Raw genomic sequence first — 16768 nt, 5'->3', positions numbered from 1 at the left:
GAATGAATTATTTTAATAATAACAGTATTGGAAACAACTGTTATGCATAGTATAGTTAAAATTAACAGAATATTTTAAATATTTATTCTGACCTAGTGCTATAAAGCATAGAATGGATTATTTTTTGCAGTATACCATACATAGCCACAAATAAAAAGAAATGACTCAGTGTTTCCTTGCTCTCAAAACCTGACATGTTAATAGGACAGATGGTCCCTCCCATATATGATTCATTGGAAGATTTACTTTGTTCTTTTTAACTGTCAAGAAAGAAATGAAAACATACTACAAGAAAGCATTGTTATTCTGCTTTGTTTGCGCTGTAACATTGTTCATGTTTTAAACCTGAACTGCTGCTTTTTATTCAAATCTATAGAACATTTCTGTTATCCCTATAAACGTGTACTTTTTTATAATAGCAGCACTACACCAGAAAAAGCATGCACATTGTTTTTGACTGAATTGTGTGGGAGGTCTGCCTCCACACAGTATGCTCTCAATACTGATACATTTATGCTCCAAAAGATGTGTCTCTCGTTTTCTCCTCTTTAATTATTATAGAATATTTATATTATAGTAATGATGGAGCTTTAAGTCCTCATCCCAGATGTATAAATTCAGTTCCAATATAAAATTCTAATTACACATTTGAAATACTTATAGTTTTGCTTACAGTGGATATAAAAAGTCTATACACCCTTATGAAATGGAAGGTTTTTGAAATATAAAGACAGAAATAGATACAATGTTAATGTCAGACTTTTTCCATCTGTAATGTGATCTTCCAACAAACAAAAATCCAGAGAGAGAAAAAAACAAATAGTTAATTTAAATGAAAGAAAGAAAAAAAAAAACATTTGCATTTATTACAGCAGCAATATTTTGTGAATAAGTCTCTATTAACTTTGCACATCTAGACTTTGGATTTTTATACCAGTCTTCTTTGCAAAAAAAGTTATTTTAAATTATGAGGGAATCTCCTGTGTGTCATTCCCAGGTTTTAATGGGGTTGAGGTTTGGGCTCTGACCCTGGCCATGGCAAGATTTAGATTTTTCTTTTTTGATGTTTGCCTTTGTCGTCTTGGATGGGTGTTTTGGGTCCTTGTCATGTTGGAATGTGAAATTTCTCTTCATTTTTCTAGCCATCAGGTTTTGTGCCAAAATATTTGGAGCTATAGATGATTATCCTATATATCTTGACAGGAGCCTCTGACCCAGCTGAATAGAAGCAGCCCCTTTGACTGATTTGGGTCGTCAGAATTTTGTTTGTAATCCCATCCGGTTCGGTGGAATATTCATTCAATTGCATAAGCGCCTATGGGAAGCCCACAAATCATTCATAATTACACTGCTAATACTAACAATTGAAAGATTCAGTGTTAACTGGGACATGAGAACATACAGGAACTAGAATAATTTTTCAAAGAGAATTCATACAATAAATTGAAATGAAAAACATTTGATAATTACAGGAATATACATTATTCACTAGTATCACTTTTCCCACCACCCTATTGTCTCCCTCCCAACCATTCATTTCCCACGACTACAACCTTTCCGTACAATCTTACTTTTATTTTCAACTTCCTCATGCTAAAGTTCCCCAATTCCTCACTTTCTCACACACCTGCTCTATAACAAGTTTGTATTTAGTTATCCTTGGAGACTCAATTCAGAAAAGGAAAAGAGCAGGAAAGGTGGCATCAGCAGGCAGCAGAGTTACTTAACTAGGTAGGCCTCTGATTACACTCCTTTCCACATTTTTAGAGTTCCTTGGACACAGTATACAGCAGTTGCCTGAAGATATGTCATTGACGAATGATGACTGCCACAGATAAGGAAGGGCAGGATCAGTAGGGGCAGTAGCAGAGTTACAGGACTAGGTAGGCCTTCGGTACACAAACACCATATGAGGAGCAGTGATCATTAAATGGACACTGAACCCAATTTTTTAAATTTGTGATTCAGATAGAGCATGCAATATTAAGCAACTTTCTAAATTACTCCTATTATCAATTGTTCTTTGTTCTCTTGCTATATTTATTTGAAAAAAAGGCATCTAAGCTTTTTTGGGGTTCAGAACTCTGGATAGAACTTTTTTATTGGTGGATGAATTTATCCACCAATCAGCAAGGACAACCCAGGTTGTTCACCAAATATGGGCCGGCATCTAAACTTACATTCTTGCATTTCAAAAAAAGATACCAAGAGAATGAAAACAATTTGATAATAGGAGTAAATTAGAAAGTTGCTTAAAATGTCATGCTTTATCTGAATCACAAAAGAAAAAATTTGGGTTCAGTGTCCCTTTAAGTGTTAAAGCTGAGGAGGAGATTTTAGGCATACAGCATGAAGAGGGTGAAGATGACGCCACAGTGCCCTCAGCTATGGATGGAATTCCAATGAAGCCGCGTAATATCCTACTGGACACTGAAGTGTTCTCACCACTCATTGCTGCAGAGGATATAACCCTTCACATCTCAAGTCATAAATCACCTATGTTGCTTGATCTACAGAGGGCGGTGAGTGATACAGATACAACTATGCAATCTCCTAGCTTTGTGGTTTCAGAAAAAATCCTGTAGACTTTAGTCTGTATCTTACAGGAGTCACTCTATTCCCCCCCCCCCCCCCCCCGATGGTGGCCCTGTGTGTGTCTGTGTGTGTGTATATATATATATATATATATATATACAGTATATATATATATATATACAGTATATATATATATATATACTGTATATATATATAAACCACAATGTAAAGACACTTTTCAGTGCTGTTGTTTTATTTTTTTTCTAACATCCAATTGTGCTCTCCACTTGTAATCTAGCCCAATGTAAGTCAATAGTAAGAACTATTACTGTGATGGGATTGTGGAAGCGTGCAGCTCTTCTTAATTTTAAAGTAATGATAACAACAGGTTTTTTTTTTCTATTGGCTGTTACTGTTGGTAAACTATTTTCACATGACTGTATACTTTTTTTTCTTAACACTCTTGAGGAGTCCTTAATTTGGGACTGGGAAGTCACCTTACAAATGAAGATGTTTAGACAAAACTAAAGCTACCATAAAATATTATGTACGGGTGTTCAGTTTGGAATATAGAAAGATCTTAAGGGGTAGAATATTCCTTCAGTTATATAATGCTAAGTCAAGTTCACTATTTATGTTGTAGTCACATCTGAAATCTGACTTACAATAATATAATTTTGAGTATAGACCAGACTAGGTGGCTTATATGGCCTATAAAAGTTGATTAACTTACACTAAAGAGAGCATGGAGCATTGTTATAAAACCAATAAAAGTTACTTACTTTACAGAAGGGAATGTAAAAATCTAGTATTAGAAAGGCTAAATGGAGAATGAAGATTGATAGTTTGAAGGCAAACAAATCTTGATTGAAAATATTTTGCAGAAAGAGCTTGTTTATTAAAAAATGTCACCTGTGTCCACAGAGAGCAATATAGAATAGCTTACATGCTTTGAAATTGTAAATTTATGTCACACCAATATTACTCTAAAATCAATAGCATAAAAACTAAAAATGAATTTATGGCTTAACTAAGTTCAACTTATGTCTGGAGCTACAGATGTTCTAAGAGCAGTACCAAAAGTAAATCCATCTTATAGTAACATGCCCTATGTCTTGCCAACATCGGTACTTTTCCATTAACGGACCGCCAGTGATTTAAAGACCATCATGCACAAAAACAAAGTCTCAGACCATGTGTCCAGAGTAATTACTTATATGCTAAGGTACCACCAATAAATTAATCAATCCTAACATACGGCTAGATTACAAGTGTTGTGGTAGGGTTATTACCGCTTAAAAATTGGCCATTGCGCTGGAATGACCTGTAACGCATATTACGAGTCGCGGCGGTATAGCTATACCGCAAGCATTTTAGCCTGTAATGCAACCCAATTCTGCACTCAAAAAAATTACATTTGAGTGTGGGATTCTCCATACTGCTGTATTACAGGTTGTGTGGTCCGGCTAAAATGCTTGCATTACAACCTATTAACCTATTAACACCTAAACCGCCGCCCTCCCGCATCCCAAACACTATATTAAACTTATTAACCCCTAATCTGCCACCCACCCTCATCGCAACTATTAAATAAACCTATTAACCCCTAATCTGCCGCCCCCAACATCGCTGACACTAAATAAACCTATTAACCCCCAAACCTCCAGCCCCCCCACATCGTAACTAATAAACTAAAGCTATTAACCCCTAAACCTCCAGCCCCCCACATTGTAACTACTAAACTAAACCTATTAACCCTTAAACTGCCGACCCCCACATTGCAAAACACTAAATTAAACTATTAACCCCTAAACCTAACACTCCCTAACTTTAAATTAAAATTACAATATAATTATTTTTAAATAAATAATAACTTACCTGTGAAATTAAAAAAACTAAGTTTAAACTATAAATTAATCTAACATAACTATTCTAATTAGAAAAAAAAGAAAAAATTAAAAATCTAAATTACAAAATTAAAAAACCTAATACTACGAAAAAATAAAAAAATCTAAGATTACAAAAAATAATAAACACTAAAATTACAAAAAATAAAAAACTCTAAAATAACAAAAAAAATAATAAAGGAAATTAATAAAAAAATAAAACAATTACACCTAATCTAATAGCCTTCTAAAAATACCCCCCCCCCCAATAAAAACACCACCTAACCTACAATAAACTACCAATTATAATTATTTATTTATTTAAATGAATTTTATCCATGGACAGCAATGCGGAATATGTTGGTGCTTCATAAATAAAGTATAATAATAAATAATAAAAGGGCCTTTTTGAGGGCATTGCCATAAGTTAAACAGCTCTTTTACCTAGAAAAAAATACAATGTCCCCCAACAGTAAAAACCCACCACCTAACCAACCCCCCAAATTTAATAGCCTTCTAAAAATACCACCCCCCAAAAATAAAAAAACACTTCCTAACCTACAATAAACTACCAATAGCCCTTAAAAGGGCCTTTTGTAGGGCATTACCATAAGTTAAAGAGCTCTTTTACCTAGAAAAAAATACAAAGTCTCCTTGACAGTGAAACCCACCACCCAACCAACCCCCCAAAATAAAAAACCTAAATCTAAAAAAATTCTAAACTACCCATTAGGCTGAGAGCTTCTGAAATCCTATTGGCTATTCAAATCATCCAATAGGATTTCAGAAGGATCCTATTGGCTGATTTGAATTTGAAGAATGCAATAGGAATGCAAGGTATGCCATTTAGAAACGGGTACCTTGCATTCAACTTCAGTGTACGTCGGTGATCGTATGAAGAGGACGCTCCGTGCAGGATGTCATAGCCGTCCAGGATAGCTCCGCTCCCGTCATCGCTGTCCAGGATAGCTCAATCCCTGAGATGGATAAAGGTGTTGCAGCCTGGATGAAGACTTCTCGCCACCTGGATAAGGATGGATGACCAGACTTCAGGAACCGTGAGTAGATTTTATGAGGTTAGTGTTAGGGATGTTTTTGGGTGTTTTTTTTTTTTTTTATTAGGGTTTTTTGCGCAGTGTAAAAGAGCTGTTTAACTTATGGCAATGCCCTGCATAAGGCACTCTTAAGGGCTATTGGTAGTTTATTGTAGGTTATCGGTGGTTTTTATTATGGGGTGGCTTTTTATTTTTATAGGGCTATTAGATTAGGTGTAATTGTTTTTATTTTTGATAATTTCGTTTATTTTTTGTAATTTTAGCATTTTTTATTTTTCATAATTTTAGTGTTTATTTTTTGTAATCTTAGAGTTTTTTTTTAATTTTTTCATAGTATTAGGTTTTTTTAAATTTGTAATTTAGATTTTTTTAATTGGTAGTTTATTTTATTAGAATATGTTAGGTTAATTTATAGTTTAATGTTAGTTTTTTTATTTTACAGTTAAGTTTTTATTTATTTAAAGATAGTTATATTGTAACTTTTAATTTAAAAATAAGGGGAGTGTTAGGTTTAGGGGTTAATACTTTAATTAAAGTTTTTCAATGTGGGGGACCGGTGGTTTAGGGGTTAATGGGTTTAGTTTATTAGTTGCGAAGTGGGGGGCTGGCGGTTTAGGGGTTAATAGGTTTATTTAGTGTCAGCGATATCAGGGAGCGGCGGATTAGGGGTTTATCCCTTTATTTCGGTGTCGCAATGTCGGGGCGGCGGTTTAGGAGATAATAATTATATTTCGTGTCAGCAATGTGGGGGTGCAGTGGTTTTGGGTTAATAACTTTTATTAGTATCGGCGATGTCGGGGGGCGATGGACTAGGGGTGTTTAGACTAGGGATTTATGTGTAAGATGTTAGGTTTAAACGTAACTTTCTTTCCCCCATAGACATCAATGAGGTTGCATTACGGTGATCGCCGTTCCGCGATCGCAGGTGTTAGATTTTTTCTAACACTTTCTCCCCATTGATGTCTATGGGGGAAAGCGTGCACAAGCACTTAAACTCAGCCCTTGGCTTTTGTGCGGTATGGAGCTTAATGCACCACAACGCACAGCACAAGGAGGTTTTTCAGTAACTCGGAATGGCAGTGCTATGGAAAGTGCGGGCCCGCTCATTTTATTGCATTCCTTATGCATCCGGTATAGCCCAAAACTCGCAATCTAGGTGATAGTAATTAATTTAGTAGTAGTAAGTAATAACAATTAAAGGGACATAATACTTATATGCTAAATCACTTGAAACTGATGCAGTATAAATGTAAAAAGCTGACAGGAAAATATCACCTGAGCATCTCTATATAAAAAGGAAGATATTTTACCTCACAATCTCCTCAGGTCAGCAGAGTAAGTTCTGTGTAAAGAGTTATACTCAGCTGCAGCCCAGCTACAGGTAAAAAAAATAAAAAATAAAGAAATGAACAGCAGCCAATCAGCATCAATAGTGCTGAGGTCATGAACTCTTTTACTGTGATCTCATGAGATTTGACTTAACTCTCATGAGATTTCATTGTAATCTTCCTTATACTGAATAGGGAAATAAGATGAGAGTGCACGTAAGCTCGCTCCTTCCGCTGTCCCGGGACAGACATACTGATTTTCTGCTTAGAAGTCCTTTACATTGGGATGTGGCTACTGAGGAACTTTTGAGGTAAAATATCTTTCTTTTTTACATAGAGATGTTCAGGTGATATTTTCTAGTCATCTTTTTACAGTTATACTGCATCAGTTTCAAGTATTTAAACATTTGGGTATTATGGCCCTTTAACACATGGTCTGTGACTTTGCTTATGGAAAAGTACCATCATTATCAAAGATTGCATTTTGAAATCATATGCCTTTTTATTTACGCTATTAGTGTTAATCTGTCTAGATTGTGTATAAACCATAACGGTCAGAAACTTTGTGACTTGATATTTTTATGTTTGAAAACAGTCCATTTGGGAAAGTCTATTAATTTAATGGCAAAATGATTATTATACATAGGTTTTGCTGGGTAGATGAAGTGCCCATATTCTGCTCCTGAATATTTAACTGATAGTTTGTTATTGCATCCTCTTGTTGTGTATAATATTTATCAAAATATGTCACTTTAAATATGTACACCATCAATGTCCTGAAGGCCTAAAGTGGCAGATTATAGAGCAGGTACATGTTCCCAGGAGAGGTGGCAACAGAGATAAGTTGCTTCAAAAAAGAGAAGCTTTTTGGATATTTAAATTAAAGACGAGAGCCCCAGGAGGTCTTAACATTCAGACTGACCTCATTAATTTTTGGGAATAGAGATGTACAGTAATTGATTATTTTTAACTGTGCACCATTATTATTTTTAACCATGCTATGTCATATGTATCTCTTCTTTCATAGAGGTAACATAACATATAATCATTATAGTATCCTTTAATTTGTTATATTTTGAACCTACTTTTGTAGTCTATGTCATTTCAGAATAGGGATTATGAAAAGATGATATTATATTTTGGTATAGAATAACAGCGTGCTCTCATATTTATATTCATATAAGATTATAATTTCTGAATAGTAAATGCACAGCTGCTAGTAAGATATATATTCTTTTCAGAGCAATGTTCCAAATATGACCTTGACTGTTAATATTAGTAGAGCAATAATTGCCTTATATAGATAGAAAGCAAAATATAACTTAATTAGGAATACATATGGGTTTCCTATGTTTTTCTTCTTTTACTCTGATATATGTTTTGAGCCCTAAGATATATAGGTAAACTGCTTTTATTATAAATATATCGTTGTTTTTTGTGTCTATGTTCTCTTTTATCGTTTGTTAAACAGCAATTTCAACTCTGTGATACTAAAGCTTTGCCTAAGCGAAGTCAATTTTCAGTTGTTAAAGGGTTAATTATTTCTATGTATATGACATCAGTGTTCCTCATGTGTATTTAATTAGGCTGTTAAGGTTAGTGCAGCACAGTCTATGAGGAATGCGTAATGCTGAAACATGTAAGACTGGTGTTGCACTAGCCTCAGGACACTTTGATGTTTATTTTTATTATTTTCTAATAAAAGTTATATTTTAACTTTTACACTGGCTGACTCGCTTACAAGTTTTTTCTTCATATCTGACAAGTGGATTGGGAATCCTCCCTGCGGTTTGCAGCAGAGTGTTTTCCTTGATACTAGTAGGAGAGCGGGCGTAGCAAATTTCAGTGTGAGACACTGACTGAATAGTGTGCAGCAGTTTGGAGCTCAGAAGTGCCTATGTACCCTATCAAGCAGGAGACCAGCGGCTATCAAGTTGTGACCTGGATGCCGAGGAGTGACTAGTAAGTCTTTTATACCGGCAGGTCTACGAATAGTTGTGAGCTGACTCTGTGGCATTTTTGGATTAGATATATGAAGTGTCAGTGTGCTTTTTAAAGGGATATTGCTTTGTTGTGGATACCCTAACATGAACCCCGAGTCTAAACACTCCTAATCTTACACTTATTAACCCCTAATCCGCCGCCAACGTCGCCGCCACTATAATAAATTTATTAACCCCTAAACCTAAGCCTAACCCTAACCCTAACACCCCCCTAACTGAAATATAATTTAAATACATCTAAATAAATTTACTACAATTAAATAAATTATTCCTATTAAAAACTAAATACTTACCTATAAAATAAACCCTAAGCTAGCTACAATATAACTAATAGTTACAATGTATCTAGCTTAGGTTTTATTTTTATTTTACAGGCAACTTTGTATTTATTTTAACTAGGTACAATAGTTATTAATTAGTTATTAACTATTTAATAACTTCCCAGTTAAAATAAGTACAAAAGTACCTGTAAAATAAGCCCTAATTTAAGTTACAATTACACCTAACACTACACTATAATTAAACTAATTACCTAAACTACCTACAATTAATTACAATTAAATTAAATAAACTAAATTACGGGAAAAAAACACTAAATTAAAGAAAATAAAAAAAGAATTACAAGAATATTAAACTAATTACACCTAATCTAATCCCCCTAATAAAATAAAAAAGCCCCACAAAATAATAAAATTCCCTACCCTACACTAAATTACAAATAGCCCTTAAAAGGGCCTTTTGTGGGGCATTGCCCCAAAGTAATCAGCTCTTTTACCTGTAAAAAATATACAATACCCCCAACATTAAAAAAACCTAACACTACCCCCTTGAAGATCACCCTACCTTGAGCCGTCTTCACCCAGCCGGGCACAAGTGGTCCTCCAGAGGGTCCGAAGTCTTCATCCTATCCGGGCAGAAGAGGACATCCAGACCGGCAGAAGGCTTCATCCAGGCGGCATCTTTTATCTTCATCCTTCCGGAGCGGGTCCATCTTCAAGACATCCGACACAGAGCATCCTCTTCATCCGACGGCCGACGACTGAATGACTGGTCCTTTAAGTGACGTCATCCAAGATGGCGTCCCTTGAATTCCGATTGACTGATAGAATCCTATCAGCCAATCGGAATTAAGGTAGGAAAAATCCTATTGGCTGATGCAATCAGCCAATAGGATTGACCTCGCATTCTATTGGCTGATTGTAACAGCCAATAGAATGCAAGCTCAATCCTATTGGCTGATTGAATCAGCCAATCAGATTGAACTTCAATCATATTGGCTGATTGCATCAGCCAATAGGATTTTTCCTACCTTAATTCCGATTGGCTGATAGGATTCTATCAGCCAATCAGAATTCAAGGGACACCATCTTGGATGATGTCACTTAAAGGACCAGTCATTCAGTCGTTGGCCGTCAGATGAAGAGGATGCTCCGCGTCGGATGTCTTGAAGATGGACCCGCTCCGCTCCGGAAGGATGAAGATAGAAGATGCCGCCTGGATGAAGCCTTCTGCCGGTCTGGATGTCCTCTTAACTAGTGTTTGCGAGGCGGTAGTGTGGTGGTTTAGGGGTTAATACATTTATTAAAGTGGTGGCGATGTTCAGTCGGCAGATTAGGGGTTAAATAATTTTATTATAGTGTTTGCTATGTGGGGGGGCTCGGTTTAGGGGTTAATAGGTAGTTTATGGGTGTTAGTGTACTTTGTAGCACTTTAGTTAAGAGCTTTATGTTACGGCGTTAGCCCATAAAACTCTTAACTACTGACTTTTATATGCGGTAGGAGTCTGGACAGGAGAGGGTCTACCGCTCACTTTTTCAGGCGATCGTAATACCGGCGTTAGGCAAATCCCATTAAAAAGATAGGATACGCAATTGACGTAAGGGGATTTGCCGTAAGCTAAAATCACCGAAAAAAAAGTGAGCGGTAGAACCTTTCCTGCCTGACTCGTAATATCAGCGGGCGTTAAAAAGCAGCATTGGGACCCCCCAACGCTGCTTTTTAAGGCTAACGCAAGACTCGTAATCTAGGTGAGAGTTACTTGATATATTTATGTTTAGAAACTTAGTCCATTAGAGGGTAAAAATCTTCTCCAAAAAGTTTAATAATTCATATTTGGACAACTTTTCTGTTGGGCTTTACAGGAAGGTGAAAAAGAAGTATTACCTTGATAATAACAATTTAATTTTTATTTAAAGGGACACTAAAACTTACTCCTCCTATTATCAATTTTTCTTCGTTCTCTTGCTATATTTATTTTAAAATCAGGAGTGTAAAGCTTAAGAGCCAGCCCATTTTTGGTTGAGAACCTGGGTTATGCTTGCTTATTGGTTTGCTAACTGTATCCACCAATAAGAAAGAGCTAACCATGGTGCTAAACCCAAAATGGGCGGGCTCCTAAGCTTTAAATTCATACTTTTTAAATAAAGATAGCAAGAGAACGAAGAAAAATTGATAGTTGGAGTAAATTAAAAAGTTGCTTAAAATTGCATGCTCTATCTGAATCATTTAAGAAAAAAATGGATTTAGTATCCCTTTGACTTAAGCAATAACATTAAAGATTTCACTTTCATTTTTACTGCTTGCCTCTCCCTCCTCACACTTATCTCCTTGTGCAGATCAATTTTACTCCAAACAATCTTTTATTCATTGTTCCTATTGAAATTTAGCACTTAAGAGGTATGGGGTTGATTTTCTGTATGTAGATTTAAGGTTGGAGGAAAGGAGATTTAATCTCCTGCAACGGAAACGTTTTTTCACTGTAAGAGCAATAAAATTGTGGAACTCATTACCAAAGGAGGTAGTGAATGCCAATACCCTAGATACATTTAAAAAATATTTGGATACATTTCTGTCTGTAAACAAAATTAATGGATATGATTGCTAGTATTAAATGGGTCCCTGTTACAGAAGCATTAGTTATTTTGTTGTGAAGAGCTTATTTCCCAGCAGCAATGCCTGAACCAGCCAAGCCAGCGCCTAAGAAGGGCTCCAAGAAAACCGTAACAAGTATAATTTCATAAAGAGTTAACTTTTTTTCAGCTTTTAGAAACTATTGTCTAATCACCTCTGGAGCCAGACTGCTAATTGATAAGATGAACTTGTAAACGTGTTATCTTAAGTACTGTAATCCTATTGTGGCCTGTCAAAGGACATTGCTCTCTATCTAACTGTGTGATGGGGGATTTTATGCTTTCCCCCCCCCCCCCCCTGGGAGTGCCCTGTGTGCATGTAACCTTAATAAAAAGCAGGCTGGGCATCCCAGTCCTGAGTTCTTGTTTGACCCTCAATCGCAGCGTTGACTCGTTTTTGTGGGCAGAAGGGTATCCTAGCTGTACTGCAGCTAAGGGAGATTATTCTATATTTGCGAGACTCATATAGAATACTATGGAAAGCAGCTTCTCCCCTCTTTAGCAATAGGGATCCAGGCTACTAAGCGGTCCATCTCTCAGCGAGACTAAGGGTAACCGTAACATTTGGCGGCAGCGGCGGGATTTTCCTGGATTTCCTAGGAGAGGTACAGAACGGATGGAGAGCGCTTACGAAAAATTGAAGCGTACAACCCAAAAGGATTTACTTGAAAGCAGAGGGGGGTACGCCAGCAACCGGCCGAGGAGAGAGCTGATCGCAGAATTGACCGAACTGGATCAGAGCTTCACAATGGCGGAAACACCGACCACGATTAGTGACGAAAAAACCAGGATTGTTCGGGAAAGGCTCTCATTATACGGGCCGAACCCCTCCATGGAATTGGTACAGCAGTTGATGGCGGAGGCGGACGAGGATATACGAGAGACTCGAGCCCACGAACTCAACCTAGCGAACGCACACCGCAATGCTGAAGCCCCGCAGGTAATCATCCCTGTCGAAAATGCTGGGAGGCCCAAGATACCCTATGCGGCATTTCGACCCTTCCTAGAGAGCGAGACAGGGATTGATGAATATTTGGCGGACTTCGAAAGGCAATGTGCCCTGCACCAGATTCCCAACAGAGAGTGGCCCACGATATTGTCTGGGAAACTATCCGGGCGAGCCCTGGAAGCCTTTCGTACTCTGGGTGCTGAGGAAGTGACACAGTATGAGCTAGTTAAGGAGACACTGTTGCGACGGTACGCTGTAACTCCGGACACGTATCGCCGACAGTTTCGGGGCACGAAAAAGAAGCCTAACGATACCCATATGGAATGGGCGCACCGAATGCGGAGAGCGGCAAATCACTGGCTGAGCGGAAGTAAAGCGGTGACTGGTGAGGAAATTTTACAATTGTTTCTCTTAGAACATTTTTATAATGGCATGGAACAGCAAGGGAAGGAATGGCTGCGAGACAGGCGGCCTTCTACCTTAGAAGAAGCAGCCAAATTGGCCGATGAACATTATGACTCCCGTCTTCACGAACCCATGAACTACCGAGCTCCAGCACGGGTCGAACCCAGAGAGGTTTACCGTGCACCCCCTCGTGCTGAATTCCGAGCCCAGGTGCCCACAGGGCCCGTCCGACACTCAGGACCACACAATAACAGCTCTGAGCGTCCCAGACCGACTTGCCACCGATGCAAGCAACCAGGGCATTTCATGGCTAGCTGCCCCCTTAATACGCACCAGACACCCAGGAATTACAATTACCCCTCTGGGTCCTATCGTCCGGCCCAGGCCCTCTGTGTTAACCAAGAGGCCCCTATGGAGGGATATGTGGGGCCGCTTCACGAGGTGGACCCTGTATATGCTGCCTCAGATAACCGCCAGCACCATCGGCAGAAGGTATGGCTCGAGGGGCGATCTACAGAGGGATTGAGAGACACAGGGGCTACTATCACGCTGGTACAGAGTCATTTGGTGCCAGAGCACAAGCGATCCGGACAGACTGTGGCCGTTAGAGTGGCGGGGGGGGATGTGTACAAAATTCCAACAGCTCAAGTGCATCTTGATTGGGGAGCGGGAAAGGGGGCTGTGAACGTGGGCATAATGGATAATTTACCTGCCGAAGTACTACTGGGCAACGATTTGGGCCCCATGACTACACGGACCCAAGCCCGGATGGAGCGAGAGCTCTCACCAGTGCGGGAGACACAGGTAAGACCTACCCCGACCTTGCCTGACATGTTAGGCCCCATACCCTGGGACACCCCAGATGCTTTCGAGACAGAGTCTAAGACTGACCCGACTTTACAAAAGTACCGGGAACGAGCAGAGACCGGAGGGGGCGGGGCAGATAACGAAACATTCTTATGGGAAAAAGGGAAAATATACCGCTGGACAGAGAAAAGGGGACAGCGTAGGCGACAGCTGGTAGTGCCCCACAAATACCGTCAAGAAATCCTCAAGATAGGCCACGACATCCCCTTAGCAGGCCACCTAGCTGTAACCCGTACCCTACACCGCATTACTCACACGTTCTTTTGGCCAGGGGTGCACGCTGACGTTAGAACTTACTGTAACACCTGCGATGTGTGTCAACGAGTAGGAAGGCGAGGTGATCACCCTAAAGCCCATCTAGTAAATATGCCCATTGTAGAGGAACCCTTCAGCCGGGTTGCTATTGACCTAGTGGGACCACTGGCTACCCCTAGTCCCTCCGGTAAGCACTACATTCTTACCGTAGTGGACTACGCTACCAGGTACCCAGAGGCTGTCGCCCTATCCAACATACAAGCGGATACGGTAGCGAATGCACTAGTACAGGTGTTCTCCCGGGTAGGATTTCCAAAAGAAATCCTATCCGACCGAGGCACCCAATTTACGGCTGAATTGACCCAACAACTCTGGCAGGTTTGCAAAATTAAGTCCCTCCTGAGCTCCCCATACCACCCCCAGACGAACGGGCTGTGTGAGAGGTTCAATGGGACCCTCAAGCAAATGCTCAAGACGTTCACTCAGGAATACCGAGACTGGGAACGCTTCCTGCCGCACCTCCTATTTGCTTATCGGGAGGTGCCCCAGGAAACGACAGGGTTCTCTCCCTTCGAGTTGCTCTACGGAAGAAAGGTACGGGGACCCCTAAACCTGATCCGGGAGCACTGGGAGGGAAAGATGGAGGCTGACGGTGTCCCCATTGTGCCATACGTGCTGGAACTCAGGGACCGAATGGAGCAATTAGCCAAATCCGTGCGGGCTAATCTCCAGTTGGCCCAGAGAAGACAGAAAGTATGGTACGATCGGGGGGCCCGAAAGAGAATCTTCACCATAGGACAAAAGGTGTTAGTACTTAAGCCGGTGAAGACAGACAAATTGCAGGCGTCCTGGCAGGGTCCCTACCAGATCGTAGAGAAAAGGGGAGACACCACTTATGTGATAGCTAGCTGCCATGACAACAATCTTAGAAAGACATTCCATGTAAACATGCTCAAGGAATATTTTGAGCGACCAGAGAACGTGACGGCCGTATGTTGTTCCCCTCAGGAAGACCCCGACAGTCTACCCATTCCAGACCTATTAGAAAAGAGTCTCCCCACAGGTATAGTGGCTCAGGTTCAGATAGGAGACCGACTTAGCCCCACTGAAAGGGAGCAGCTCAGCCAACTCCTCCAGTCCAAACACCTCACCTTCTCCCCGAAGCCAGGGTACACTACTTTAACCACCCACCAGGTAGATACTCCGGGACAAGCTCCCTTGCGCCAGGCTCCGTACCGAATCCCTGAAGCAGTTAGGACAGGAATGAAGAAGGAGATCGATGAGATGCTCCAGCTCAGGGTAATTGAGCCCTCCGATAGTCCCTGGGCCTCCCCAGTTGTCTTGGTGCCCAAGAAAGATGGGACCACCCGGTTCTGCGTAGACTATCGGAGGCTCAATGAAAAAACCGTGACGGACGCTTACCCTATGCCCAGGGTAGACGAGCTACTCGATCGTATAGCCAGGGGAAATTACCTGACCACTATTGACCTCTGCAAAGGTTACTGGCAGATTCCCCTGGCCCCGGAGGCTATCCCCAAGTCGGCATTCGTCACCCCATTCGGCTTATATCAGTTTAGGGTAATGCCGTTTGGGATGAAGAATGCCCCAGCTACATTCCAGCGCTTGGTGGATAGGCTCCTGGATGGCTTCCAGAGTTTTGCTTGCGCCTACCTGGACGACATAGCGATCCACAGTGAGTCCTGGGAGGACCACTTAGCTCATGTAGGAATGGTTCTGGATCAGATCCGGGCTGCTGGCCTGACTCTGAAGCCAGAAAAATGCCACTTTGGGATGGCCGAGGTACAGTACCTGGGTCACCGGGTGGGGTGTGGAAAGCAGCGACCAGAGCCGGCCAAGATAGAAGCTGTCGCCAATTGGCCCACCCCCATCACTAAGACTCAGGTCCTAGCCTTCCTGGGCACGGCAGGGTACTATAGACGGTTCGTACCAGACTACAGCACACTTGCCAAACCCCTGACTGACTTGACCAAGAAGAACTTACCTCGACAGGTCCTGTGGTCTCCCCACTGTGAAACGGCTTTCCAGGCTCTCAAAAATGCTCTAATTAACGCTCCTGTCTTGGCGGCCCCAGCCCTTAACAAACGTTTTATCGTCCATACAGATGCTTCCATGTTCGGGCTGGGAGCCGTCCTCAGCCAAGTAGGCGAAGATGGAGGGGAGCATCCAGTTGCCTACATCAGCCGGAAGCTCCTGCCCCGCGAAGTCAGCTATGCAGCGGTCGAAAAGGAGTGTTTGGCTTTGGTGTGGGCATTAAAGAAATTGACTCCCTATTTATATGGTCAGGAGTTCACCCTGGTCACCGACCATAACCCGTTGGTGTGGCTGAACCGGGTCTCTGGAGATAACGGCAGGCTATTACGTTGGAGCTTATCGTTGCAACCCTTCAATTTCACCATTACTTACAGACCTGGGAAACAGAATGGCAACGCCGACGGGTTGTCCAGACAAACCGACCTCAGCCCCGCATAACCAGCGGTCTGGACAGCCTTAGTCTGCCCCGAAAAGGGGTCAGACCGTGTCTGCCAGAGTGTTCCACAGAAAGGGAGCACTGTTAC

The sequence above is a fragment of the Bombina bombina genome, chromosome 4 (genome assembly GCF_027579735.1).
Source record: "Bombina bombina isolate aBomBom1 chromosome 4, aBomBom1.pri, whole genome shotgun sequence".
Lineage (NCBI taxonomy): Eukaryota > Metazoa > Chordata > Amphibia > Anura > Bombinatoridae > Bombina > Bombina bombina.
Note: the sequence above shows the minus strand (reverse complement) of the source record.